Here is a 13,850-nt window from a genome sequence, read left to right as displayed (position 1 = left end):
AAAGAGCTGTTTGTGTGTAGACTAGGGAAAGACACCATGGTCCCCAGCTTAAAGGGCTCTTTCCCAGTTGGTTTCATCCATGAAAGAGCCAGAAGGGCTGATCTCAACTAATCAGGCTGCACATCCCTGAATCCTTTGGGTAGGGCAGTTCTGAGCCAATGTGCCACCTAAGGAATGAGAGCAAAGTTTTCAGCCTGGGAAGCAGGGCCTCAAGTAAATCTGCCAACAGAGTGCCCTCCTTTATACCCAGCTGAGCAAAAGTGGCAACGCTGTATCTACCCGCTTACAACGAAATGTTTCTCTTCAGAATAGGAGATTTTGCTACCAAACGCCAGCAGCTCCTCTCCCTCAGTGAGCTGTTTCTGTGTAGACTACGGAAAGACACCATGGTTCCCAGCTTAGAACGGCTCTTTTCCCAGTTGCTTTCATCCATGAAAGAGCCAGAAGGGCTGATCTCAACTAATCGGGCTGCACATCCCCTAATCCATGGGGTAGGGCAGTTCGGAGCCAATGTGCCACCTAAGGAATGAAAGAAAAGTTTCCTTGCCACAGGAAAGCACACCGAGGCCTGGTGTTTTCTCCATGAAATTGGAGTGGGCTTGAAGGGTGAGGCCTACTGACTGCCTTCCTTTATAGCCAGTTGAGAAAATGTGGCAAGGCTGATGCAAGCCGCTTACACCGAAAGGTGTCTCTTCAGAATAGGAGATTTTGCTACCAAACGCCAGCAGCTCCTCTCCCTCAGAGTGCTGTTTCTGTGTAGACTAGGGAAAGACACCATGGTCCCGAGCTTATACCGGCTCTTTTCCCAGTTGGTTTCATCCATGACTGAGTGAGAAAGGCTTATCTCAACTAATCGGGCTGCACAACCCTGTATCCTTGGGGTAGGGCAGTTCTGAGCCAATGTGCCACCGAAGGAATGAAAGCAAAGTTTTCGGCCTGGGAAGCAGTGCCTCAAGTAAGTCTGCCAACAGAGTTCCCTCCTTTATAGCCAGCTGAGAAAATGTGGCAAGGCTGAATCTACCCGCTTACAACGAAATGTTTCCCTTCAGAATAGGAGGTTTTGCTACCAAACGCCAGCAGCTCTCCTCCCTCAGAGTGCTGTTTGTGTGCAGACTAGGGAAAGACACCATGGTCCCCAGCTTAAAAGGGCTCTTTCCCAGTTGGTTTCATCCATGAAAGAGCCAGAAGGGCTGATCTCAACTAATCGGGCTGCACATCCCGGAATCCATGGGGTAGGGCAGTTCTGAGCCAATGTGCCACCTAAGGAATGAAAGAAAATTTCCTTGCCACAGGAAAGCACACCGAGGCCTGGTGATTTCTCTATGAAATTGGAGTGGGCTTGAAGGGTGAGGCCTACTGACTGCCCTCCTTTATAGCCAGTTGAGAAAATGTGGCTAGGCTAATGCAACCCTCTTACAACGAAATGATACTCTTCAGCATAGGAGATTTTGCTACCAAATGCCAGCAGCTCGTCTCCCTCAGAGTGCTGTTTCTGTGTAGACTAGGGAAAGACACCCTGGTCCCCAGTTTAGAACGGCTCTTTTCCCATTTGGGTTCATCCATGAAAGTGTCAGAAGGGCTGATCTCAACAAATCGGGCTGCACATCCCTGAATCCTTGGGGTAGGGCAGTTCTGAGCCAATGTGCCACCTAAGGAATGAAAGCAAAGTTTTCAGCCTGGGAATCAGGGCCTCAAGTAAATCTGCCAACAGAGTGCCCTCCTTTATAGCCAGCTGAGCAAAAGTGGCAACGCTGAATCTACCCGCTTACAACGAAATGTTTCTCTTCAGAATAGGAGATTTTGCTACCAAACGCCAGCAGCTCCTCTCCCTCAGTGTTCTGTTTCTGTGTAGATTAGGGAAAGACACCATGGTCCCGAGCTTAGAACGGCTCTTTTCCCAGTTGGTTTCATCCATGAAAGAGCCAGAAGGGCTGATCTCAACTAATCGGGCTGCACATCCCTGTATCCTTGGGGTAGGGCAGTTCTGAGCCAATGTGCCACCTAAGGAATGAAAGCAAAGATTTCAGCCTGGGACGAAGGTCCTCAGGTAAGTCTGCCAACAGAGTGCACTCCTTTATAGCCAGCTGAGAAAATGTGGCCAGGCTGTATCTACCCGCTTACAACGAAATGTTTCCCTTCAGAATAGGAGGTTTTGCTACCAAACGCCAGCAGCTCTCCTCCCTCAGAGAGCTGTTTGTGTGCAGACTAGGGAAAGACACCATGGTCCCCAGCTTAGAACGGCTCTTTTCCCACTTGGTTTCATCCATGAAAGAGCCAGAAGGGCTGATCTCAACAAATCGGGCTGCACATTCCTGTATCCTTGGGTAGGGCAGTTCTGAGCCAATGTGCCACCTAAGGAATGAAAGCAAAGATTTCAGCCTGGGACGCATGACCTCAAGTAAGTGTGCCAACAGAGTGCCCTCCTTTATAGCCAGCTGAGAAAATGTGGCCAGGCTGAATCTACCCGCTTACAACGAAATGTTTCCCTTCAGAATAGGAGGTTTTGCTACCAAACGCCAGCAGCTCTCCTCCCTCAAAGAGCTGTTTGTGTGTAGACTAGGGAAAGACACCATGGTCCCCAGCTTAAAGGGCTCTTTCCCAGTTGGTTTCATCCATGAAAGAGCCAGAAGGGCTGATCTCAACTAATCAGGCTGCACATCCCTGAATCCTTTGGGTAGGGCAGTTCTGAGCCAATGTGCCACCTAAGGAATGAGAGCAAAGTTTTCAGCCTGGGAAGCAGGGCCTCAAGTAAATCTGCCAACAGAGTGCCCTCCTTTATACCCAGCTGAGCAAAAGTGGCAACGCTGTATCTACCCGCTTACAACGAAATGTTTCTCTTCAGAATAGGAGATTTTGCTACCAAACGCCAGCAGCTCCTCTCCCTCAGTGAGCTGTTTCTGTGTAGACTACGGAAAGACACCATGGTTCCCAGCTTAGAACGGCTCTTTTCCCAGTTGCTTTCATCCATGAAAGAGCCAGAAGGGCTGATCTCAACTAATCGGGCTGCACATCCCCTAATCCATGGGGTAGGGCAGTTCGGAGCCAATGTGCCACCTAAGGAATGAAAGAAAAGTTTCCTTGCCACAGGAAAGCACACCGAGGCCTGGTGTTTTCTCCATGAAATTGGAGTGGGCTTGAAGGGTGAGGCCTACTGACTGCCTTCCTTTATAGCCAGTTGAGAAAATGTGGCAAGGCTGATGCAAGCCGCTTACACCGAAAGGTGTCTCTTCAGAATAGGAGATTTTGCTACCAAACGCCAGCAGCTCCTCTCCCTCAGAGTGCTGTTTCTGTGTAGACTAGGGAAAGACACCATGGTCCCGAGCTTATACCGGCTCTTTTCCCAGTTGGTTTCATCCATGACTGAGTGAGAAAGGCTTATCTCAACTAATCGGGCTGCACAACCCTGTATCCTTGGGGTAGGGCAGTTCTGAGCCAATGTGCCACCGAAGGAATGAAAGCAAAGTTTTCGGCCTGGGAAGCAGTGCCTCAAGTAAGTCTGCCAACAGAGTTCCCTCCTTTATAGCCAGCTGAGAAAATGTGGCAAGGCTGAATCTACCCGCTTACAACGAAATGTTTCCCTTCAGAATAGGAGGTTTTGCTACCAAACGCCAGCAGCTCTCCTCCCTCAGAGTGCTGTTTGTGTGCAGACTAGGGAAAGACACCATGGTCCCCAGCTTAAAAGGGCTCTTTCCCAGTTGGTTTCATCCATGAAAGAGCCAGAAGGGCTGATCTCAACTAATCGGGCTGCACATCCCGGAATCCATGGGGTAGGGCAGTTCTGAGCCAATGTGCCACCTAAGGAATGAAAGAAAATTTCCTTGCCACAGGAAAGCACACCGAGGCCTGGTGATTTCTCTATGAAATTGGAGTGGGCTTGAAGGGTGAGGCCTACTGACTGCCCTCCTTTATAGCCAGTTGAGAAAATGTGGCTAGGCTAATGCAACCCTCTTACAACGAAATGATACTCTTCAGCATAGGAGATTTTGCTACCAAATGCCAGCAGCTCGTCTCCCTCAGAGTGCTGTTTCTGTGTAGACTAGGGAAAGACACCCTGGTCCCCAGTTTAGAACGGCTCTTTTCCCATTTGGGTTCATCCATGAAAGTGTCAGAAGGGCTGATCTCAACAAATCGGGCTGCACATCCCTGAATCCTTGGGGTAGGGCAGTTCTGAGCCAATGTGCCACCTAAGGAATGAAAGCAAAGTTTTCAGCCTGGGAATCAGGGCCTCAAGTAAATCTGCCAACAGAGTGCCCTCCTTTATAGCCAGCTGAGCAAAAGTGGCAACGCTGAATCTACCCGCTTACAACGAAATGTTTCTCTTCAGAATAGGAGATTTTGCTACCAAACGCCAGCAGCTCCTCTCCCTCAGTGTTCTGTTTCTGTGTAGATTAGGGAAAGACACCATGGTCCCGAGCTTAGAACGGCTCTTTTCCCAGTTGGTTTCATCCATGAAAGAGCCAGAAGGGCTGATCTCAACTAATCGGGCTGCACATCCCTGTATCCTTGGGGTAGGGCAGTTCTGAGCCAATGTGCCACCTAAGGAATGAAAGCAAAGATTTCAGCCTGGGACGAAGGTCCTCAGGTAAGTCTGCCAACAGAGTGCACTCCTTTATAGCCAGCTGAGAAAATGTGGCCAGGCTGTATCTACCCGCTTACAACGAAATGTTTCCCTTCAGAATAGGAGGTTTTGCTACCAAACGCCAGCAGCTCTCCTCCCTCAAATAGCTGTTTGTGTGTAGACTAGGGAAAGACACCATGGTCCCCAGCTTAAAGGGCTCTTTCCCAGTTGGTTTCATCCATGAAAGAGCCAGAAGGGCTGATCTCAACTAATCAGGCTGCACATCCCTGAATCCTTTGGGTAGGGCAGTTCTGAGCCAATGTGCCACCTAAGGAATGGGAGCAAAGTTTTCAGCCTGGGAAGCAGGGCCTCAAGTAAATGTGCCAACAGAGTGCCCTCCTTTATAGCCAGTTAAGAAAATGTGGCAAGGCTGACGGAACCCGCTAACAACGAAATGATTCTCTTCAGAATAGGAGATGTTGCTACCAAACGCCAGCAGCTCCTCTCCCTCAGTGTGTTGTTTCTGTGTACACTAGGGAAAGACACCATGGTCCCCAGCTTAGAACGGCTCTTTTCCCAGTTGGTTTCATCCAAGAAAGAGCCAGAAGGGCTGATCTCAACTAATCGGGCTGCACATCCCCTAATCCATTGGGTAGGGCAGTTCGGAGCCAATGTGCCACCTAAGGAATGAAAGAAAAGTTTCCTTGCCACAGGAAAGCACACCGAGGCCTGGTGTTTTCTCCATGAAATTGGAGTGGGCTTGAAGGGTGAGGCCTACTGACTGCCCTCCTTTATAGCCAGTTGAGAAAATGTGGCTAGGCTAATGCAACCCTCTTACAACGAAATGATGCTCTTCAGAATAGGAGATTTTGCTACCAAACGCCAGCAGCTCGTCTCCCTCAGAGTGCTGTTTCTGTGTAGACTAGGGAAAGACACCATGGTCCCCAGCTTAGAACGGCTCTTTTCCCAGTGGGTCTCATTCATGAAAGAGCCAGAAGGGCTGATCTCAACTAATCGGGCTGCACATCCCTGTATCCTTCGGGTAGGGCTGTTCTGAGCCAATGTGCCACCTAAGGAATGAAAGCAAAGATTCCAGCCTTGGACGAAGTTCCTCAAGTAAGTCTGCCAACAGAGTGCCCTCGTTTATAGTCAGCTGAGAAAATGTGGCAAGGCTGAATATACCCGCTTACAGCGAAATGTTTCTCTTCAGAATAGCAGATGTTACTACCCAACGGAAGCAGCTCCTCTCCCTCAGTGTGCTGTTTCTGTGTAGACTAGGGAAAGACACCATGGTCCCCAGCTTAGAACGGCTGTTTTCCCAGTTGGTTTCATCCATGAAAGAGCCAGAAGGGCTGATCTCAACTAATCGGGCTGCACATCCCTGAATCCTTGGGGTAGGGCAGTTCTGAGCCAATGTGCCACATAAGGAAAGAAAGCAAAGTTTTCACCCTGGGACGCAGGACCTCAAGTAAGTCTGCCAACAGAGTGCCCTCCTTTATAGCCAGTTAAGAAAATGTGGCAAGGCTGACGGAACCCGCTTACAACGAAATGATTCTCTTCAGAATAGGAGATGTTGCTACCAAACGCCAGCAGCTCCTCTCCCTCAGTGTGTTGTTTCTGTGTAGACTAGGGAAAGACACCATGGTCCCCAGCTTAGAACGGCTCTTTTCCCAGTTGCTTTCATCCAAGAAAGAGCCAGAAGTGCTGATCTCAACTAATCGGGCTGCACATCCCCTAATCCATGGGGTAGGGGAGTTCGGAGCCAATGTGCCACCTAAGGAATGAAAGAAAAGTTTCCTTGCCACAGGAAAGCACACAGAGGCCTGGTGTTTTCTCCATGAAATTGGAGTGGGCTTGAAGGGTGAGGCCTACTGACTGCCTTCCTTTATAGCCAGTTGAGAAAATGTGGCAAGGCTGATGCAAGCCGCTTACACCGAAAGGTGTCTCTTCAGAATAGGAGATTTTCCTACCAAACGCCAGCAGCTCCTCTCCCTCAGAGTGCTGTTTCTGTGTAGACTAGGGAAAGACACCATGGTCCCGAGCTTATACCGGCTCTTTTCCCAGTTGGTTTCATCCATGACAGAGTCAGAAAGGCTTATCTCAACTAATCGGGCTGCACAATCCTGTATCCTTGGGGTAGGGCAGTTCTGAACCAATGTGCCACCGAAGGAATGAAAGCAAAGTTTTCGGCCTGGGAAGCAGTGCCCCAAGTAAGTCTGCCAACAGAGTTCCCTCCTTTATAGCCAGCTGAGAAAATGTGGCAAGGCTGAATCTACCCGCTTACAACGAAATGTTTCCCTTCAGAATAGGAGGTTTTGCTACCAAACGCCAGCAGCTCTCCTCCCTCAGAGAGCTGTTTGTGTGCAGACTAGGGAAAGACACCATGGTCCCCAGCTTAAAAGGGCTCTTTCCCAGTTGGTTTCATCCATGAAAGAGCCAGAAGGGTTGATCTCAACTAATCGGGCTGCATATCCCGGAATCCATGGGGTAGGGCAGTTCTGAGCCAATGTGCCACCTAAGGAACGAAAGAAAATTTTCCTTGCCACAGGAAAGCACACCGAGGCCTGGTGATTTCTCTATGAAATTGGAGTGGGCTTGAAGGGTGAGGCCTACTGACTGCCCTCCTTTATAGCCAGTTGAGAAAATGTGGCTAGGCTAATGCAACCCTCTTACAACGAAATGATACTCTTCAGCATAGGAGATTTTGCTACCAAACGCCAGCAGCTCGTCTCCCTCAGAGTGCTGTTTCTGTGTAGACTAGGGAAAGACACCATGGTCCCCAGCTTAGAACGGCTCTTTTCACAGTGGGTTTCATCTATGAAAGAGGCAGAAGGGCTGATCTCAACAAATCGGGCTGCACATTCCTGTATCCTTGGGTAGGGCAGTTCTGAGCCAATGTGCCACCTAAGGAATGAGAGCAAAGTTTTCAGCCTGGGAAGCAGGGCCTCAAGTAAATCTGCCAACAGAGTGCCCTCCTTTATACCAAGCTGAGCAAAAGTGGCAACGCTGTATCTACCCGCTTACAACGAAATGTTTCTCTTCAGAATAGGAGATTTTGCTACCAAAAGCCAGCAGCTCCTCTCCCTCAGTGAGCTGTTTCTGTGTAGACTAGGGAAAGACACCATTGTCCCCAGCTTAGAACGGCTCTTTTCCCAGTTGCTTTCATCCATGAAAGAGCCAGAAGGGCTGATCTCAACTAATCGGGCTGCACATCCCCTAATCCATGGGGTAGGGCAGTTCGGAGCCAATGTGCCACCTAAGGAATGAAAGAAAAGTTTCCTTGCCACAGGAAAGCACACCGAGGCCTGGTGTTTTCTCCATGAAATTGGAGTGTGCTTGAAGGGTGAGGCCTACTGACTGCCTTCCTTTATAGCCAGTTGAGAAAATGTGGCAAGGCTGATGCAAGCCGCTTACACCGAAAGGTGTCTCTTCAGAATAGGAGATTTTGCTACCAAACGCCAGCAGCTCCTCTCCCTCAGAGTGCTGTTTCTGTGTAGACTAGGGAAAGACACCATGGTCCCGAGCTTATACCGGCTCTTTTCCCAGTTGGTTTCATCCATGACTGAGTGAGAAAGGCTTATCTCAACTAATCGGGCTGCACAACCCTGTATCCTTGGGGTAGGGCAGTTCTGAGCCAATGTGCCACCGAAGGAATGAAAGCAAAGTTTTCGGCCTGGGAAGCAGTGCCTCAAGTAAGTCTGCCAACAGAGTTCCCTCCTTTATAGGCAGCTGAGAAAATGTGGCAAGGCTGAATCTACCCGCTTACAACGAAATGTTTCCCTTCAGAATAGGAGGTTTTGCTACCAAACGCCAGCAGCTCTCCTCCCTCAGAGTGCTGTTTGTGTGCAGACTAGGGAAAGACACCATGGTCCCCAGCTTAAAAGGGCTCTTTCCCAGTTGGTTTCATCCATGAAAGAGCCAGAAGGGCTGATCTCAACTAATCGGGCTGCACATCCCGGAATCCATGGGGTAGGGCAGTTCTGAGCCAATGTGCCACCTAAGGAATGAAAGCAAAGATTTCAGCCTGGGACGAAGGTCCTCAGGTAAGTCTGCCAACAGAGTGCACTCCTTTATAGCCAGCTGAGAAAATGTGGCCAGGCTGAATCTACCCGCTTACAACGAAATGTTTCCCTTCAGAATAGGAGGTTTTGCTACCAAACGCCAGCAGCTCTCCTCCCTCAAAGAGCTGTTTGTGTGTAGACTAGGGAAAGACACCATGGTCCCCAGCTTAAAGGGCTCTTTCCCAGTTGGTTTCATCCATGAAAGAGCCAGAAGGGCTGATCTCAACTAATCAGGCTGCACATCCCTGAATCCTTTGGGTAGGGCAGTTCTGAGCCAATGTGCCACCTAAGGAATGAGAGCAAAGTTTTCAGCCTGGGAAGCAGGGCCTCAAGTAAATCTGCCAACAGAGTGCCCTCCTTTATACCCAGCTGAGCAAAAGTGGCAACGCTGTATCTACCCGCTTACAACGAAATGTTTCTCTTCAGAATAGGAGATTTTGCTACCAAACGCCAGCAGCTCCTCTCCCTCAGTGAGCTGTTTCTGTGTAGACTAGGGAAAGACACCATGGTCCCCAGCTTAGAACGGCTCTTTTCCCAGTTGCTTTCATCCATGAAAGAGCCAGAAGGGCTGATCTCAACTAATCGGGCTGCACATCCCCTAATCCATGGGGTAGGGCAGTTCGGAGCCAATGTGCCACCTAAGGAATGAAAGAAAAGTTTCCTTGCCACAGGAAAGCACACCGAGGCCTGGTGTTTTCTCCATGAAATTGGAGTGGGCTTGAAGGGTGAGGCCTACTGACTGCCTTCCTTTATAGCCAGTTGAGAAAATGTGGCAAGGCTGATGCAAGCCGCTTACACCGAAAGGTGTCTCTTCAGAATAGGAGATTTTGCTACCAAACGCCAGCAGCTCCTCTCCCTCAGAGTGCTGTTTCTGTGTAGACTAGGGAAAGACACCATGGTCCCGAGCTTATACCGGCTCTTTTCCCAGTTGGTTTCATCCATGACTGAGTGAGAAAGGCTTATCTCAACTAATCGGGCTGCACAACCCTGTATCCTTGGGGTAGGGCAGTTCTGAGCCAATGTGCCACCGAAGGAATGAAAGCAAAGTTTTCGGCCTGGGAAGCAGTGCCTCAAGTAAGTCTGCCAACAGAGTTCCCTCCTTTATAGCCAGCTGAGAAAATGTGGCAAGGCTGAATCTACCCGCTTACAACGAAATGTTTCCCTTCAGAATAGGAGGTTTTGCTACCAAACGCCAGCAGCTCTCCTCCCTCAGAGTGCTGTTTGTGTGCAGACTAGGGAAAGACACCATGGTCCCCAGCTTAAAAGGGCTCTTTCCCAGTTGGTTTCATCCATGAAAGAGCCAGAAGGGCTGATCTCAACTAATCGGGCTGCACATCCCGGAATCCATGGGGTAGGGCAGTTCTGAGCCAATGTGCCACCTAAGGAATGAAAGAAAATTTCCTTGCCACAGGAAAGCACACCGAGGCCTGGTGATTTCTCTATGAAATTGGAATGGGCTTGAAGGGTGAGGCCTACTGACTGCCCTCCTTTATAGCCAGTTGAGAAAATGTGGCTAGGCTAATGCAACCCTCTTACAACGAAATGATACTCTTCAGCATAGGAGATTTTGCTACCAAATGCCAGCAGCTCGTCTCCCTCAGAGTGCTGTTTGTGTGCAGACTAGGGAAAGACACCCTGGTCCCCAGTTTAGAACGGCTCTTTTCCCATTTGGGTTCATCCATGAAAGTGTCAGAAGGGCTGATCTCAACAAATCGGGCTGCACATCCCTGAATCCTTGGGGTAGGGCAGTTCTGAGCCAATGTGCCACCTAAGGAATGAAAGCAAAGTTTTCAGCCTGGGAATCAGGGCCTCAAGTAAATCTGCCAACAGAGTGCCCTCCTTTATAGCCAGCTGAGCAAAAGTGGCAACGCTGAATCTACCCGCTTACAACGAAATGTTTCTCTTCAGAATAGGAGATTTTGCTACCAAACGCCAGCAGCTCCTCTCCCTCAGTGTTCTGTTTCTGTGTAGATTAGGGAAAGACACCATGGTCCCGAGCTTAGAACGGCTCTTTTCCCAGTTGGTTTCATCCATGAAAGAGCCAGAAGGGCTGATCTCAACTAATCGGGCTGCACATCCCTGTATCCTTGGGGTAGGGCAGTTCTGAGCCAATGTGCCACCTAAGGAATGAAAGCAAAGATTTCAGCCTGGGACGAAGGTCCTCAGGTAAGTCTGCCAACAGAGTGCACTCCTTTATAGCCAGCTGAGAAAATGTGGCCAGGCTGTATCTACCCGCTTACAACGAAATGTTTCCCTTCAGAATAGGAGGTTTTGCTACCAAACGCCAGCAGCTCTCCTCCCTCAAATAGCTGTTTGTGTGTAGACTAGGGAAAGACACCATGGTCCCCAGCTTAAAGGGCTCTTTCCCAGTTGGTTTCATCCATGAAAGAGCCAGAAGGGCTGATCTCAACTAATCAGGCTGCACATCCCTGAATCCTTTGGGTAGGGCAGTTCTGAGCCAATGTGCCACCTAAGGAATGGGAGCAAAGTTTTCAGCCTGGGAAGCAGGGCCTCAAGTAAATGTGCCAACAGAGTGCCCTCCTTTATAGCCAGTTAAGAAAATGTGGCAAGGCTGACGGAACCCGCTAACAACGAAATGATTCTCTTCAGAATAGGAGATGTTGCTACCAAACGCCAGCAGCTCCTCTCCCTCAGTGTGTTGTTTCTGTGTACACTAGGGAAAGACACCATGGTCCCCAGCTTAGAACGGCTCTTTTCCCAGTTGGTTTCATCCAAGAAAGAGCCAGAAGGGCTGATCTCAACTAATCGGGCTGCACATCCCGGAATCCATGGGGTAGGGCAGTTCGGAGCCAATGTGCCACCTAAGGAATGAAAGAAAAGTTTCCTTGCCACAGGAAAGCACACCGAGTCCTGGTGTTTTCTCCATGAAATTGGAGTGGGCTTGAAGGGTGAGGCCTACTGACTGCCCTCCTTTATAGCCAGTTGAGAAAATGTGGCTAGGCTAATGCAACCCTGTTACAACGAAATGATACTCTTCAGAATAGGAGATTTTGCTACCAAACGCCAGCAGCTCGTCTCCCTCAGAGTGCTGTTTCTGTGTAGACTAGGGAAAGACACCATGGTCCCCAGCTTAGAACGGCTCTTTTCCCAGTGGGTCTCATTCATGAAAGAGCCAGAAGGGCTGATCTCAACTAATCGGGCTGCACATCCCTGTATCCTTCGGGTAGGGCTGTTCTGAGCCAATGTGCCACCTAAGGAATGAAAGCAAAGATTCCAGCCTTGGACGAAGTTCCTCAAGTAAGTCTGCCAACAGAGTGCCCTCGTTTATAGTCAGCTGAGAAAATGTGGCAAGGCTGAATATACCCGCTTACAGCGAAATGTTTCTCTTCAGAATAGCAGATGTTACTACCCAACGGAAGCAGCTCCTCTCCCTCAGTGTGCTGTTTCTGTGTAGACTAGGGAAAGACACCATGGTCCCCAGCTTAGAACGGCTGTTTTCCCAGTTGGTTTCATCCATGAAAGAGCCAGAAGGGCTGATCTCAACTAATCGGGCTGCACATCCCTGAATCCTTGGGGTAGGGCAGTTCTGAGCCAATGTGCCACATAAGGAAAGAAAGCAAAGTTTTCACCCTGGGACGCAGGACCTCAAGTAAGTCTGCCAACAGAGTGCCCTCCTTTATAGCCAGTTAAGAAAATGTGGCAAGGCTGACGGAACCCGCTTACAACGAAATGATTCTCTTCAGAATAGGAGATGTTGCTACCAAACGCCAGCAGCTCCTCTCCCTCAGTGTGTTGTTTCTGTGTAGACTAGGGAAAGACACCATGGTCCCCAGCTTAGAACGGCTCTTTTCCCAGTTGCTTTCATCCAAGAAAGAGCCAGAAGTGCTGATCTCAACTAATCGGGCTGCACATCCCCTAATCCATGGGGTAGGGGAGTTCGGAGCCAATGTGCCACCTAAGGAATGAAAGAAAAGTTTCCTTGCCACAGGAAAGCACACCGAGGCCTGGTGTTTTCTCCATGAAATTGGAGTGGGCTTGAAGGGTGAGGCCTACTGACTGCCTTCCTTTATAGCCAGTTGAGAAAATGTGGCAAGGCTGATGCAAGCCGCTTACACCGAAAGGTGTCTCTTCAGAATAGGAGATTTTGCTACCAAACGCCAGCAGCTCCTCTCCCTCAGTGTGCTGTTTCTGTGTAGACTAGGGAAAGACACCATGGTCCCGAGCTTATACCGGCTCTTTTCCCAGTTGGTTTCATCCATGACAGAGTCAGAAAGGCTTATCTCAACTAATCGGGCTGCACAATCCTGTATCCTTGGGGTAGGGCAGTTCTGAACCAATGTGCCACCGAAGGAATGAAAGCAAAGTTTTCGGCCTGGGAAGCAGTGCCCCAAGTAAGTCTGCCAACAGAGTTCCCTCCTTTATAGCCAGCTGAGAAAATGTGGCAAGGCTGAATCTACCCGCTTACAACGAAATGTTTCCCTTCAGAATAGGAGGTTTTGCTACCAAACGCCAGCAGCTCTCCTCCCTCAGAGAGCTGTTTGTGTGCAGACTAGGGAAAGACACCATGGTCCCCAGCTTAAAAGGGCTCTTTCCCAGTTGGTTTCATCCATGAAAGAGCCAGAAGGGTTGATCTCAACTAATCGGGCTGCATATCCCGGAATCCATGGGGTAGGGCAGTTCTGAGCCAATGTGCCACCTAAGGAACGAAAGAAAATTTTCCTTGCCACAGGAAAGCACACCGAGGCCTGGTGATTTCTCTATGAAATTGGAGTGGGCTTGAAGGGTGAGGCCTACTGACTGCCCTCCTTTATAGCCAGTTGAGAAAATGTGGCTAGGCTAATGCAACCCTCTTACAACGAAATGATACTCTTCAGCATAGGAGATTTTGCTACCAAACGCCAGCAGCTCGTCTCCCTCAGAGTGCTGTTTCTGTGTAAACTAGGGAAAGACACCATGGTCCCCAGCTTAGAACGGCTCTTTTCCCAGTGGGTTTCATCCATGAAAGAGGCAGAAGGCCTGATCTCAACAAATCGGGCTGCACATTCCTGTATCCTTGGGTAGGGCAGTTCTGAGCCAATGTGCCACCTAAGGAATGAGAGCAAAGTTTTCAGCCTGGGAAGCAGGGCCTCAAGTAAATCTGCCAACAGAGTGCCCTCCTTTATAGCCAGCTGAGCAAAAGTGGCAACGCTGTATCTACCCGCTTACAACGAAATGTTTCTCTTCAGAATACGAGATTTTGCTACCAAACGCCAGCAGCTCCTCTCCCTCAG

This window comes from Eschrichtius robustus, chromosome 20 (genome assembly GCF_028021215.1).
Source record: "Eschrichtius robustus isolate mEscRob2 chromosome 20, mEscRob2.pri, whole genome shotgun sequence".
Lineage (NCBI taxonomy): Eukaryota > Metazoa > Chordata > Mammalia > Artiodactyla > Eschrichtiidae > Eschrichtius > Eschrichtius robustus.
This window is presented reverse-complemented; position numbering follows the sequence as displayed.